We start from the raw sequence: 15,787 nt of genomic DNA, 5'->3' as shown, positions 1-15,787 counted from the left end.
AAATCTTTTAAACACAACAGCAGTGGGAGGGCTCTAAATTTCTGTATGTACTGATCTGATCGCCCCGGGTAGTGCCATCCTTTGTAAATTCAGTCGCAAACCCCACCACGCCCCTAAAAGAGGAAGGAGAGCCAGAAAGGCGATTTTTAATAGACACATGGTACCACACCCCTCCAACAAGCAGCACCGAAACCAGACTGGCAACCCGTGTGCGGAATATGAACTGAGGGAAACCATCGGGAGAGAGAGAGGGGAGGGGTTTCTTTTAGATTTCTCCTTTGCAGATAAAAGGGGTAGCGATCCCACTTCTTTTGACCAAGAGATGTTGAAAACGACAAGTTTGGGCTTAGTCTGTGGCTTTGCATGATAAGAAAGTCTTCGGCTTGCAACTCTCTCTGTCCCAAGGGAGTGTGCAAAGGGAGGGGAAATAAGCGGCGTGGGTGAGGGGTGGCAGAGCAGAACCGAGAAAAAGAGGAGGGAGGGAGTGAGCCAGTCTCCGGCAGGAGGGCGTGGATCCCGGTGCAAGCAAGAACAGGTCCAGTCTTCTCGAAACCAGTGCTGACAGCCGGAGCCAAGAGGCGGGTCTCGGTGGGCAGACTGACACCCGCGTGGATCCTCCGAGAGCGGCCGGCAAGAAACTCCCCTGGATCCTCCCAGAGCCCCTGGACTCTGCTCCTCCCTCTCCCCACTCCTCGGCAGCTTGGGGAGAAGTTTCCTGGAGGGAAGGTACCGGACCGATCGGGGGTCGGAGGCGACTCAGGTGTGTCCGTTTGCATGTCTCTTGCTAGCCGCGGGGGGCTTCCCACTCCTCATTAGCCTGCTCTGGGCGAGACCCGGGGAGGATTAAGGGTTTGCGCCTGGGAGGAGAGGGTCAACCCCTTATGGAAAATAAATGGTGCGCAATTGAGGGCTGCATCCTTGCCTCGAATGGGAGTGATCCCAGGTCCCTCAGCCCTAACCTGGGAAGAGACATCTCCTGTCTCAGCCCCGGAGGTGGCTAAGGCTGGGTTCAGACTGCTCGGAGTCACTCGGATGCAGTGAGCAAGGTCCTGGAATCCTCCAGCTCCCTCTTACTACCTCTGGTCACCCGATAGGTTGACACTCAGTCTTTCCTCCACACCCCCCACCCCCCGCTCCGGTGTCCATCCCACCCTCTGGAGAGGATCCCATATCCTCCTGTAGATTCCGCCCTCTCTAGGGTGCGGGATCGGTCTTGGCCTCTGCCCCCTTGGCCATTCGCGGTCATGACGCTCAGATCTCCACCTGTCCCCCGCTCCTTCTCTTGCCCCTATTCTCAGGAGAGGATTCTAGATCCCAATGGGGGTCCGCAATGCCGACAGCCTGGAAGGGGGAAATCTGTGGATGTGGGTTAGGGGGTGTGATGAGAAAACCGGGAGGCGCCGGCGCTCCACCTCCCCCGGCCAAGGTGGGGGCGAGAGGGCAGGCCAGGGGTCTGGTTGCCATGGCTCCCTGGTAGCCCAGCCTGGGGAGCTAGAGATGCCAGTCACGGAGGGTCCCTTTTTCCTCTTTGTGCCTCTCCCTCTCCCTCTCTCTCCGAGTGTGCGTGGGGAGGGAACAGGGAGAAAGTGATTAATTTGGAGAGCAGGGATTGGAGCCCAGAGGCAGGGAACGCCGGCCTCTCCAGCCCCACTCCTTTGGCTCTCCGCGAGCCGCACTTTCCCAGCCAGGAGCAGGGCTGAGAATTCCTGCGAAAACCCCGGGGCGGAGAGCGGCGGCCTGGCGGGCGCAGGTACCGGAGTCCCCGGCAGGCGGGCGGGCGCGGGGTGGGTGGCCTGGCAGTCCGCCGCGGAGGCTGGCAGGGGATCCGGGCGGCAGGCGTGCCGCGGCGGGCAGGTGTGCGGCGGCAGGTGTGCGCTGCACCGCTGGGTGCCTCTGCCGGAGCCAGCCGCCTCCTCGGCCGGGAGGAGGGCGCTGGGATCCGGCTCTGCCCGCGGGAGGGACCCTGCGGCCCCCAGAGCCCGCAGGTAGCAGCCCGAGCAGGCGCGTGCGCGATGGCGCGCTCCCGCTGGGACGCGCGGGGCGGGGGTTGCGCGCGCGTGCACGCGTCGGGGATGGGCAACCTGGAAAGCACCTGGGCGGGCGTAAGGTGGAGCCGGCCGGGGCGACCACGTGGGGCCGAGTCCAGCTGCACGGCTCCGCGGGTCTGGGGCGAGCTCTGTAGCTCTCCTGTGCCTCAGTTTCCCCTTCTGAACAATGGGGATGACATCGTAGGTTCCCTGTTGGGCTGTTGCGAGACTGGTAAGCGATCACCCCAGAGGACGGGCGCGGGGGGCGGGAATCATCATAGACACTCCGAAGTTAGTTGTGGTTAGCCTGTTACTGCTCATCAAGTTAATCAGGTATGGTCGGTGTGTGCTCATTGCTCTGCACCTTCACTGAAGGCAAAATGCTGTGTTTTCTGGTTTTAAGGAATCATCTCAGGCGATATTAATATTTCAGGCCAGCCAACTCTTCCAGAGCTCTGGCTGGCAACAGATAAAGTAACCCATTGCCGGTGAGGTTGGCTTTTCAGTATATTGCTTTGACAGAGATTAGAAAGCAATTTTATTGTTGTTTTGTGTGTGTGTGTGTGTGTTGGTGGTCCTGAGGATTGAACCCAGAGCCTTGTGCATCCTAGGCAGGCACTCTACCCACTGAGCTATATCCCCAGCCCTAGAAAGCAATTTGAGGAAACTTTTGGTGACAAGAAAATGAATATATTCCGCGATTTTGTGGGTAAGATTTTGTGTTTCCTCTTTGACCTGCTGATGTGGTGGTTGAATTTGTCTTCATTTCAGTCTCTTTGTGATGGAAAGCCCTGTGGCTTTTGTAATTTGACTGGGTTCTAGAATCTAGTGCATATATCCTGGCTTTCAGTTTTATGGCCTCAAGTGCTCCAGTAGGTACTCCCGCAGTCGTGGTTCAGTGTAGAGTGTGACCATTCTGTGCAGGCTCTGAATATTGTCATTGAGTAAATGGAGACAAATAGTTATTACCAGGCAGGTGTGAATATTGACTATGGCAGTTCATTAAAGTCTCTTTCAGGGTATGTTTGTACCGACTTCACTGTAGAGGCACAGGACCTTGATGATTAATATATACTTCCCAGATTGCTCTCTGTTGCATCTAGATGCAGGGTCCCTTCCCTTAAATAAAAGCTATCCATGTCCCTTGCTACCTCATGGTTACAGAGACACACCGCCTTATCTGGAGACAGGCTGTGCAGATCATGATCCTATTTGCATATTTGATGGGAACTGATATTACAAATGATAGATTTATGACATTTAAGTAAAAAAAAAGTGAACTGGTTTTAAATAAATTTAAAACAACATTTGCTTACTAAAATAGAGGCAGGTGTTGTTAGACTTGAGGTCATTAAACTAGATAGTTAATCATCATCATGAAGTGACCTCTATAAAAGAGACCTCCCTTAGAAAAACATTTACAGGTCAGAAGCCTGATTTTACAGTTACTTCTGAAATCTTTGAAGATAGGACATTGTTTTATCTAAAATTACATTGTTGAAGTAATTTAGCCTGACTCTCTTTTATCCAGAATTAAATAAGGAATGATCAAGACCAATGTGCTCTTGTAGGGTATTTTAAAATTTTTGTTTGAAGGGGGTTCCTGGAGATTTAACCCAGAGGCACTTTACCACTGACCTACATCCCCTGCCCTTTTTTTGTGAGACAGAGTCTCACTTAGTTGCTTTGGGCCTCGCTAACCTGCTGAGGCTGGCCTAGAACTTGCAATCCTCTACCCTCAGCCTCTAGAGCTACTGGGATTACAGTCGGGCATTACCACACCCAGCCAATTGTAGTAGTTTTTATCTAGGAGAATTAAGTAATAAGGAAAAGTATGGCATCAGATTTGAAGGGATGATTGTCAGGAGATACGGCGAGTTCCTATTCAGGTAGTAGAGTATTGCTTCAAGTTTGACTTTGGCTACACTCATCTTCACAGTGAATCTGTCATCTTTAAAAGGTACCTTGAGGAATTAGCATGACAGCTTGTCTGAAATTCATGTGATCATTTACATATTGCCTCCCAGGAGCCTCGGCATTAAATGTTCCATTTATTGGAAATTATTTTGCCCTTTGATTTATGACAGCCAACAGTGCAATAAAGTCTAGTGTATTTTAGAAACAAAAATTTAGCTTTTCACCATTTTGTATTCTTCTTAAAAACCTAAGCATGGATACAGTTGGGAATATTAAGTGAGGCCAGAGGCAAAGGGCTAGAGTAGAGAACCAGGAGAGAGAGGAAGGTGTTGAGCCCTGAATTTGGGGAGCCAATTAGCATACAGAGGGGTAATAAAGAGGATCAACTTCTCTCTACACCAAGGCTGTTCCCGGTGATGAACTGTATTATCTGATTCAATCAGTGTTCATTGTTATTTTTTCAAACCAAGTCTGAGAATACTATATTTTCAATTATGAACATTTTGATTACAGCTTCATTCTAACTAATTCACTCTGAACAGAATGCAATTATTATGGTGATTTACATACAATATGCTAAGTTAACACAGCTAATGAGTGAAAGCATAATATTCTTTCTATTCATTCCTGGAAAAATATTGTGCTAGGCTTTCTTTGAAAGAAAAGATGACATTATTTGCCAGTGTTTTATGTCTACCTACAAGTGGGTTTGGCATTGAGCCATTTTCTCTCTTATTAAAGTGAAATCTCTCACATTTTGGTGATCACGTGTCTTTCTCTCCTCCCTTGAGGAGGGATGGGAAACAATTCTCAATTTAATTAGATATGGTGCTTTCTCCATTCCATACATCTTTATTGGAAGAAAGATTCTGTTATTTTTTAATTTTGGAGGATGGTTAACACCTTAAACATGACTAATTACTGCAGTTTATTTTATGTGTGTTGCAATAGTGTAGTTAGTTAATTATAGCCTTCTCATTAGCACCATGTAGAGAATAATGAATTAACACATCCCTTTGATCAAAGGGACATCTAAGTTTATCTTCTGAGAATAAAGTGTTATTGTGTTGCCGAAAGTCACTATAATTTTCCCAAGAAACAACTTGGTTGGAATTCTCCAGCACTGGTTTAGGAAGCTTGATGAATGAGTGAGATTGATCACAAACAAGAGAGTAGAGCCCCGGTTGCCTGGCAACCCAACATTATTCTGCAATTTCTTCTGGTGTATTTATCCAGTAAACTAGAAAATTCTGTTTTGTTAACGAATGTTTTTAGTCAGTGCACAAATAGACCATAACTAATTGAGATTTTATGTATTGTGGATAAAAAATGATCCCTCTTACCTTCCCATTGTGTTTAGATAATAAAAATACAAAGAGGCATATTTTGTATTCCTTTTGAAAATTTTCTGTAAACAGTGTCAATTTTGTTTGCAAGTAATCCATTCTTGCCAAAAGAATTCAACTTGGATATCTCCTTGAAAGTCTATTAGGAGTGTCTGCATGTGTTTATAAAAATAATTTAAATAAGAATCAAAAATAGAGTTAGAGGGGAGATGAGTTCAAACTCACAGTTTGCCAGTTAAAGAGACACCTTGGTACATTCAGGGTAGATACGAATATTCAATTCAAATGATGTTGGCAGATAACGATAGCAATAATAAGCATTGAGTTTGGTAAATATATAAATATGCTCTGTGCTTTGACCAGGGTGTCTTCTCCTGGTGGTCTTACCACATATTCCCTAGTGATGTTTGGGTGCATGTTATTTGCTCTGTAGTTGGAGAAGGAGATGTTCAGCAGAGAACTGGTGTCTATCTTCTCCTCTACCTCTTCCTGACTCCAGGGACAAGAGTCAGAACATTTTCCTGTACAGTCTATAATTTTAGTGTGCATCACAATTTTGTTCTCAGATCATAAACTCTTGGAGGGCACACGTTGTTCCATTTTATGAATCTCATAAAGCCTTACAGTGTCTGGCACAGTGGGCGGCCATTGGTGTGGTAGTAAACACACTGGCGGTATAGTCAGGCTACCAAGGTTCAGTGTCTGCGTTCGTGGACTTGTAGGTATGTGGCCATGACTGCCATTTTGACCTAAGACTGCTTTCTTCTATGGCAACAGGGCTAACATCCCTACCAAGCTCATGGGTGTTTTCATGAGCATCCTATGGGACAGTCTCTGCAGACAGCTTAGTAGCACTTATTAAATGCCCAATAAATTCTGGATACTTATTATAGTAGTAATTATCCTTCCTTATATTCTCAGTGTGTGAAGTGTGTGTATGTGAATAAGTACGAGTTGTTATCAACACTCCCACCAAATGGAAAACTGTTGATTCCTGCTAATTAGATGTGCATAGATGAATACTGATTGTTTCACATGTCAGAAAGAACCTATGGGCAGGGATTCTGGAGCTTGGCTGAAATTAGAATCACCTGGAGAGCTTTACCAACCTAGACCACGTCAGTTAGAACCTTCAGGGTCCAGTGACCAGGCACTGGACTTGTAAAGCTTTCGTTGCGATTCTAACGTCCAGCCAAGATGGAGAAGCACTGCGTCCTGTTTGGGTGGAACTTCCGTGTGATCCTGTTGACCTCAGGCATTGACTCATAGTTACCTAGGTGTCATGAAATGTGACTGGAAAAGAAAAAAAATTATTGGGAAAATTCTGAGGTTCTCAACTAAATTTTTTTTTTTTTTTTTTTTTTTTTTTTGGCCTGAGTAACTCTTTATTCCTGGAAGACCTCAAAAGCTCTTTCCATTTCCTGTGTTGTTTCATTTTCCAACCAAACACCTCTGTGAGGATGCTAGGAAAGAGGACATTATCCCGATTTTGCAGATGAATGGTGTAAGCCATGTTGAAATTCAGTGATTTCACTAGATTGCTATTTTAGAACAGGCCCGGGTATTAATGCTCCTGTGATGTTTGAGTTGTGAATGTTTCTGTTTTACCCTGAGATTTCCAGTGAGGGAGGAAGAGTAAGTTTTGGACTTCATTGTGTAAGAAATAGCTACGTAAGTAAGAATTTCAACTTCTTTTTGTTTTTGTTATATTGGTATAAGGTAAAGAAAAACACTTTTTCTTTTTTTCTCCTGAAGAAGAGGAGCTGTAGTCTACTTAGGATCCAAACTAATGTCCCTTGGACTGAACTCAACTTAATGTGTTCTTATTGATGCAAAGAACATTTGAGAAGCTTTCTTTGGCCAACATGTGAAAACAGGAGATATTGATAATTCACATTTCTGACTTATCTTGAAACATGTACAGTTTTCCAACCTGAGCCCCCAAACTTGGTCCTGAGCGGCCAGGTGGAGAGAGCCAATGGTCAGAACTGAGTGGCGCTGGGCGCGGCGGTGCACGTCTGTCATCCCAGCGGTTAGGGAGACTGAGGCAGGAGAGTCGGGAGTTCAAAGCCAGCCTCAGCAAAAGTGAGGCGCTAGGCAACTCAGTGAGACCCTGTCGCTAAATAAAATATAAAATAGGGCTGAGGATGTGGCTCAGAGGTCAAGTGCCCCTGAGTTCAATCCCAGTACCCATTCCCGCCCTAAAAAAAGAACTGAGTGGCATGTCCCTTTGGGGCTCTGAAGAGCTAGCTCACTATTATGCATCCTCTCTGGGTCAGACCTTGCCTTCTGCTGCCTTCACTTGTGTCCCTCTTGCTGTACAGGTCATGACCCAGTAGGTCAGTTTTAGGTAGACTTAAGAGGGGCCCCTTCTTTTTAAGCAAGGCAAACCAACATGGATTGCTAAGACGGCCCTGGAACCCCCTCCCTTCCTTCATCCTGAGGGACAGCGGGAAGGGGAGGTGGGAGCTGCTGCTCTGGGGAAGGGCTGCCCGGCAGGACCTGGACTTTTGAGAGAGGAGCAGTGCTGCTGTCTGATCAGGAGACCAAGCCATCTTCTGTCCAGGGCTGCTGCTCCTCCTTCAGGGCGGCTTAGACAGCCTGTCGGAGCGCAGCCCGTGTGGCCCAAGTGGTCTGTAAGGTCAGTTCTCCCTGAGCTCTGCAGGATGGAGGAAGACAGAGAGAGGGGATCTGAATCTGGAAGTTTCTGGAATCATACCCTGCATGCACACCATGAAGGCTTCAAATAGGGAATGGGAAGAAGTTCAGGAAGGGGAGAGCTTGAATTACCCAACACAGTGCAAAAGAGAGAGTCACTGCGCTCAAGCCCAGAGATGTAGCCCCCAGTCTTCAGAAGAGATCGCTCATTCCTGTGCTTTAGCTCTGCTTTCCAAGACAAGAGCCAGTTCAACAGAGAAGCTCGGAAAAGACAGCTTCTATGGTAACAGGTTTGCGTTTTTAGCAGAGGTTCCTGCCTGACAAAAGCTCTCACAGTCAGGGGCCAGCGATTCTCATGCAAGGGATTGCAGGTGTCTTGTCTGGGAAGTAAAGACTGAAATGACAGCCTGGCAGCTGAATTGTCACCGTAACCTGCACATTTGGATCTCTGGAGGGGGGATCCCTCCTCTTTAGCATAGCTGTGCGGGTGGAGAGGAGGAGGAACTAGGTCAGGGATGCCCTTTAGAATATTCATGTGAGGGATGTGTGTTTCCAGGGGCGAGGGGGTTTATTCCCCACGGTAACAGAACATGCGTGGGTGAGGGGAACGTGGCACTTTCTGTTGAGCTGATGCTATTAGAGTTGATTGCGGATACAGTTTGTCATCGTGTCGAAGACCTTGGCTGTAGAATGTAAAGAGATAGTGTGTCATCTCATCGTAGGATGTCTTACATATTGATGCATTCAGAAGAAAGAATCATTATATATGCAAAACAAATGGTTTGGGAGAAGATAAATATTTTTCAAAGTCTAACACTGGAGACTGCATTTCCATTACCCATGGAGATTTCTGATAACACCCACGGTATCTTAATGATTCAAGTGCTTTGGGCTTTCCAGAGAATTTCCTCATATCATCCCAATTGACTTGTACAACCGTGTGGTGAGCGAAAGGCTTGCTAGCCCATTTCAGAGATGGAGAAACTGACCCAGGGTCAAACAGCTGGCCAGGCAGTGATGAGGAACAGAATTCATGCTCAGAGATCTGAGAGTGATTCTTATTTTTTGCTGTTTTTTTTTTTTTTAAGCAAATCCAGAGTTACTGTGTAAACCAAGGGCTGTAATGGGTCTAGGGAATATTGAGATTGTCAACAGTTATTTTTCAGGTTTGAATGTAGCCCTACCCAAAGATAGGGAAACCTGGTTTTGACTGTGCCTCTGCAATGCTATCATACTCATTTTTAAATGAATGAATGAATGAATGAACTTACTTATTGTGGTGTGTTTTGGTCCTAGGAGACATTGAAAAGGACCAGTCCTTCAAGTTGTCATGAAATAACTACTTTGTGTTAGAGGTGGACTAAGTCCGTGGAAGTAGATAGTTTAGATAGGTACCAGTTATCCTATTTGGAGTGTTACCAGGTGCTTTGCAGTGTCCACATTAGCGATGGGAAGAAGGTATCATCATCATAATGTCCATTTTAAGCGGGAAGGTGCAGACATGCAAGGGCCCTTCTCCAGGCTTACCCAGTGTGGCTTGTGAGTGACGGAGGGGTACTCAGACTCGGAAGCAGAGGATTCCCAGCCCGAGCTCTCGCCTGCCACTCTCTGCTGCCCTGGATTCTGCCATGCTCTTAACATCCTTTCTCTTCTCTCTTGGGCATGCATTTCTTTTTAAAAACATTTTTGTATTTGTTCTTTTTAGTTATACATGACAGTAGAATATATCTTGGCGTATTACACACACATGGAGTATAACTTCCCGTTCTTGTGGTCGTACGTGATGTGCAGTGACACTGGTCATGTATTCATTATGAGCGTAGGAAAGTGATGTCCAGTGCATTCCACTGTCCTTCCTATTCCCATCCTTCTCCCTTCCCTTCGTTCCCTTTTGTCTAATCCAATGAACTTTTATTCTTCCCTCCACCCTGCTTATTGTGGGTTAGCACCCTCATATCAGAGAGAACATTCAGCCTTTGGTTTTGGGGGATTATCTTATTTTGCTTAGCATGATAGTCTCCAGCTCCATCCATTTACCCACAAATGCCATGATTTCATTTCTCTTTATGACTGAGTAGTAGTCCACTGTGTATATGTACCACATTTTCTTTATCCATTCATCTGTTGAAGGGCACCTAGGTTGGTACCATAGTTTAGCTATTGTGAATTGAGCTGCTGTAAACGTCGATGTGGCTGCATCACTGTGGTATGCTGTTTTAAAGTGTTTTGGGTATAAACTAAGGAGTGGGCTAGCTGGGTCAAATGGTGTTTCCATTCCAAATTTCCTGAGGAACTTGGAATGCTTTCCAGAGTGGCTGCACCACTTTGCAGTCCCACCAGCAATGTGTGAGTGTGCCTTTCCCCCTACATCCTCACCACCATTTATTGTTACTTGTACTCTTGATAATTGCCATTGTGACTGGAGTGAGATGGAATCTCAGTGTGGTCTTAATTGGCATTTCTCTAATTGCTAGAGATGGTGAACATTTCTTCATATATTTGCTGACCGATCATATTTCTTCTGTGCATTGTCTGTTCCTTTAATGGGCATTTATTTTTGAAATTACAATGTGTATCCATGTCCCCATGAAAGGCAGATTTCCCCAGCTACCATCTTCACCATGGACTTGTTCTCTTGCCTGTGGTCCATCCAAACTTAGCTGTTCTGGGTGCAGCTACCCCAGGTAAACACGAGGAAAGTAGGTATCGGGAGTCCTCTGAAGGCATTGCATGATTCTGTAGTTCTAGCCTAAGAATTGTGACATTTAAAATGAGGTTTTAATGTCTTCAAAGCAATGGATTAACAGCAAGTGACTCTCATGTGGGAGACACTTTGGCAGAGGGGGACATTTGTGTCCTCTCCAAAATCTTGTCATCTGAGCATCTGTTGATCTGAATGTTCCCGTACCAGGCCCTGGGCACCAGTATATGTAAAAATCAACCTTTTTCTTCCCCGGAGCTTTTACTTGACATCATTACCATTTCTTTTTTTCTTGGCAGAAATGTTTCGGAGGCTCTCTAATATCAATATGCATGGAGTCGCCTCACATCTGCAATTTATGTGTAACCAATTGAATTACACAGTTGGCATTTCCACAGAAAGTGTGAATACTGCCACTCTGGGTGAACACAGAAATAGCTGGCAATGGCAGATGCCATACCCCAACCTTGCTGTTCTTGCAGATGAGAGGACCATAATGAAGACACTTTCTTTATCAATTCTGATGAGGCTTAAGAGGAAATATAGCTCTTTTTCAGGTGTGGTCAGTATATTGGGGAGTTTTGAGTGGATTTTGATTTTTTAATCTGGAGTACTTGGAAACCAATATTAATATATGATTAAACATGCAGAATATAAATAGCATTCCCAAGTACTGAGTGATTCCAAAAGGCTCCTTTTTGTATTAGACACAGCAACATGCTTGCTTCCTGCTTGGCCTAGGTAGTAGTTGCCGTGTCTTAGGATTCTCTTTGGGGTGGTTTGGGGATGGGACCTTTGTTGGAGCCCTCTCTGTTTTTCTGGAGTAGAGTGCCTGACTTTTCAGATGTACATATATATTTGTGTTGTGAATGGAAGGACTTGCTAAACATGTTCTGTAAGTGCTTCTGCAGAGAGTAGAGAATTCATTCATTAGATGAAAGTGTAAAGATGTAAAGAATATTTAGTGCATTGCCCAGTGGTATGCATTTGAAGCATTTACCACAAGAATAGGCAAACAGACAAACGGAAATAATAATCTTAGCAGGTAGAGCCCGCAGCTGCAAGAATAATTGAGTGTTTTGAGTTATTTGTTATTGTTCACGGATAAAAGACATCCTATTTTCAGTAAAGATCAGAGTGAATGGACAAAAATAGAAAGCCCCCCAAAAAGTGTTTAAATTTGATCTTGATTCCATTTCCCTTGGTGACCCCTGGAAATTCTCAGGGGAGCTGCATTTCAAAGGGTCTCCCCAGTCTGCCTTTTCTATGCATACAAGTTTCTGCATGTCATTGATTTGGTCTGAATAGATTTTGAACACAATTGATTTGCTTGGAGTGATATTAAGGGACCAGCAGCGAGCAATTTAGGTGCGACTCTTATGCTTCTGGGAGCCAAGTTCAAATAAATTGGGTTTGACCTTAACCACTGTCCCCTCAAAAAGAGGGCTGGCTCTCATCAGGGTAAGTGCCATTGATTCATGTACAAAAATTGATATGAGTTGTTTAAATTGGAAATTGACCCTGTACACAAAACCTTTTGCAAACTCCCTTCTATTTTCCTGTTTCTCTAGCTGTAACCGAGGATATCATGGCCTTCCAGTGGCAGTGTAAGGATTGATGAGCTAATATTTGTAAAGTGCTTTGAAGATAAAGGTGCCAGCTATTATTATTACTAATAAACCATTTTTCTCCAATGTAATTTTGGACAGCAGCTATTAAAAACCCATTACTGTATTTAACAGTAAAACAATCTGCTACAGCACATAGTATTTACTGCCTCCATTAAGCATGTACTTTACTTCCTTGGTCCCTCCAAAATCAGAGCTGGTGAGGACAGGCAGAAAGGTGTGTGGCATCACTTCCAACTGCATTTAGAGCGTGAGTTGGATCTTTTGATTGAAGGAAGCTAGGCTTTATCTTCCAGGGGAGACCAGTTTGGCTCTTCTTCCGTTTCTGTGGTTTCTGAAAGGAATGGTCTGCTAGCTTCTAGGCTTTTATTCAACCAGGTTTCATTATAGTATATCATCTTCGAAGGTGGCATTCCATTATCTTTTTGGTTATTTGATGGCAGCATCATGAATGAAATGAATTTATTTGCGTGGTTATACATGGGTTCGTTCTGAGCTAAGAAATGGATGTCACTTATAAAACCAAAGTATAAAACTGAAAGAATGATACATCTACCTCCGATCTACAAATATTTAAAAAAATTAAAATTGGGCAATTGAATTATACAGACCAATTTTTTTAGTAGCAAATGACAGTAATTAACATATAGTGTTAATCCCTTCAATCTTAATTTATTTCCATGCATGTAGATCCCCTAAAATGCAGGATGATATAGGGTAGCGTGAATATTTCATGCATGTTGCCAAAATAATGTTCGTTTTCCTCCGAAGCTATTTTACTGTAGCAAATAAATATAGAAAATGTGAAATAAATCAGTGATGATAGGAATGACCTGTCCCAGGTCATCATCAGCTGCTTCTAGTGTTTAAATTCTCAGCCAGTATCTAGAATTTGAATGAGAGAGACCTCATTGCCACCTGGATCTCTATCTCTGCACAAATTCACTGAAGCACAAGAATTTTACTTATGGAAAGATGTTCGGTCAGTTACTACTTAATCTTAACTTAGAAACATTCTTATAAACATGATTGTCTTTTGTTTTAACAGAAGACAGAGCTGCAGTTTAGAGCAGATGAGAGAACTCTTGCAAATTCATTCACAGGCAAAAGAAGTTACAGCCAACATGTTTCCTTCAGAGAAGAGAGATAAAAAGATGAGGAAAAGACAACTCAGAACTTGGAAAGACTTTATGAGTGCCCCTGAATCATTTACAAATTATGAAATTGTTGAAAACAAAACACATTTTGGTATATCATCAGATATCACAGGAATAGAGATCATTGATCTGAAAATCATGTGGAAACCCACTTGCCTAGGGATCCAGCTCTTGAACAAGGTTACATGCAAATCATCAACAAAACACTGAACCTTTCAAAGAATTTTAAGTCAACACATTAATAACTCTCCAAGGTAGGTGCTGTCATTTGCAATAGGGTTTTTGGACTGCCCACTGCAGGTGTACCAGAGAGCGTAATTTTTATTACTATGGTTCAGGGAGGCCGGGCTGTGTCAATACTACACTCGTGCTATTAACTTCTGAAGGTGAGCGCATGCCATTTTCGTCATTCATTACATTGAGTTTTGTTCAGGGAATTCACCAGATGGCTGAAAACCATTTATGAATCCAGTAGACATGTATTTTGCATGTGTGATCCTTGGGGTATCGGTAGGGAATTAAACCAGCTTCTTATTACAGTGAAGAAAAACGTCTGGAAGCTTCTGTGGAGCTAAGAGGAGAAATGGTAAGGATGATTCTGAACTGTGACCATGTGACAATTTGTGTCACATGCGAAGGGACATTGTTCTGTTTATCTGTTGATACACCACAAACTAACCCACAGGCTCAACAGTAGCTCCAAACACCACTGCTTTGTGCGATCTGATGATTTTGTAGCTCAGAAGGTCAACAGGGTTCAACGGGTGATTTCTTCTGTCCGACCTGACAATAGTGAGGGTCCTATCGTGTGATCGTGGGGTGTTTCGGGTGGCTTCACCTCTGGCACCCTGGGAAAGGCAGAGCCCTGAGGAGGGACCCTTCTTCTTTCCACGAAGCCTCGGGTTCTCGCTGGTCTTCCTGGCGGGTTGCTGGACCTTTCACCTGATGATGCTGGGCTCCAAGAATCCGACGTGGACGTTGGGCTGTTCTCTTAACGCCTAGTCCTGGGGACATTCACGTTCAAGGGAGGCAATCCTCTGTCACCCACTGGATGACTGACTCATGCAGACTGGGTAGAAAGAAATGGAAAGAGAGACAAGGAATGGACAGGACTATAACCCCCTGCTATGGTTTGATTAAGAATTCCCCAGAGGCCCTTCTGTCCCGGGCTCTGTCCCCAGGGTGTCGCTATTGGGAGGTCTTTGGGGTTGTGCCCCTGAAGGAGACACTAGAACCCCCACCCCCTATTTCTTTTTTTCCATCCTGGGCTGGAGAAATTTTGCTGTGCCTCATGCTTCATGCTGCCTCCATATTGGCCCAAAGCGACAGAGCCAATCAGGGACCAGAGCCACGAAAGCCGTGAGCCAAAATAAACTTCATCTTTTTTAAGTCGAGTATCTCAGGTATTTTGTTATAGCAACGAAAAACTAACTAATACACCTCCTGTGATCAACTATTCACTACATAATTGTTAAAAAAAAAAAAAAAAGACACTGTTAGAAAAACCTTCTTTTCAAGGGCGTATGCCCTTTAATCCCCACTTTCTGAATATCTTATGCTCATTTGACCTTGAAAAGGAGGGGTGACAGGAGTGTGAAGTTCGAATTGAGCAGTCTGAGATGCTCTTGTGTTATTCTCTTTTATTTTGTTCATCTGTGTGCGTGTGTGTGTGTGTGTGTGTGTGTTGCTGAGGGCTGAATCCAGGCGTCATCCATGGGAGCATGCACTTGACCACTGAACCGCACCACCAGCCCTGGCGAGGTGCCCTGATTTTGTCTAGAAAGAAACAGTAGAGGTGAGGTGAGAGAAGGGAGGCCTCACCCTGGCTGGGAACGCTCTAGAGCCTGATTCTGAAGTTGAGGAGTTGCTCTGGCGCCTTTGGCTCTGATCCCTTTGGATTTCCACAGTTCGGAAGGGGCCTGGGCTTGTGGAAGCTAGCCAGGCCTCTGCAGAGTCAGAAGGGCCGTCCTTGGTAAAGCCCAACCTGAGGACCCAGGGACTAGCTGCTTGATGGCTCAGGGAAGCAGGCTTGAGAAGAGAGGCGTCTGCGTTCCCTGCTCTTCATCTGTGATGGCCACAAATGAAGAAGGAGGCAAGCTCTCTGCCCCGGATGAGAGGGAGGCCCACCCTCCACCTGAGTTCTCAGAGGTTCCTGAAATGGCTGGAGAGTGCCACATTCTTCTTCCCTCTCCCTGCTGTGTTGGAAAGTGTGGAAAAGGGGCAGGTCCGGAGTCTACAGCAGGGGAGCTTCTTGGGCTCCTCCTCTCTGTTCTTCTCTGTTCTTTGATGGCAGGTGAACTGCTGGCCTGCAGTGGGTTCAGTCTGTACCCCTCTGTGTCCTCCAGCCTTGCCA

General features: G+C 45.2%; 1 protein-coding gene across 6 annotated transcripts in view; it reads left to right on the top strand.

Moving 5' to 3' along the window:
* The first annotated feature begins 491 nt into the window (after window positions 1–491).
* Chl1 (cell adhesion molecule L1 like) overlaps window positions 492–15,787 on the top strand; it is a 207,426-nt gene continuing 192,130 nt past the window's right edge. For 3 of the 6 annotated variants that reach the window (XM_047534650.1, XM_047534652.1, XM_047534647.1), the window contains exon 1: window positions 492–760. The gene's annotated coding sequence lies outside the window, so the exon portion shown is untranslated. Of the gene's footprint in view, window positions 761–1,628; window positions 1,751–2,120; window positions 2,260–15,787 lie in introns of those variants that run through there. The other 3 variants (XM_047534653.1, XM_047534649.1, XM_047534648.1) reach the window with 3 other exon arrangements.

This window comes from Sciurus carolinensis, chromosome 19, assembly GCF_902686445.1.
Source record: "Sciurus carolinensis chromosome 19, mSciCar1.2, whole genome shotgun sequence".
NCBI lineage: Eukaryota > Metazoa > Chordata > Mammalia > Rodentia > Sciuridae > Sciurus > Sciurus carolinensis.
The sequence above is the reverse complement of the archived record's forward strand: the minus strand, read 5'-3'. Positions and strand labels throughout refer to the sequence as shown.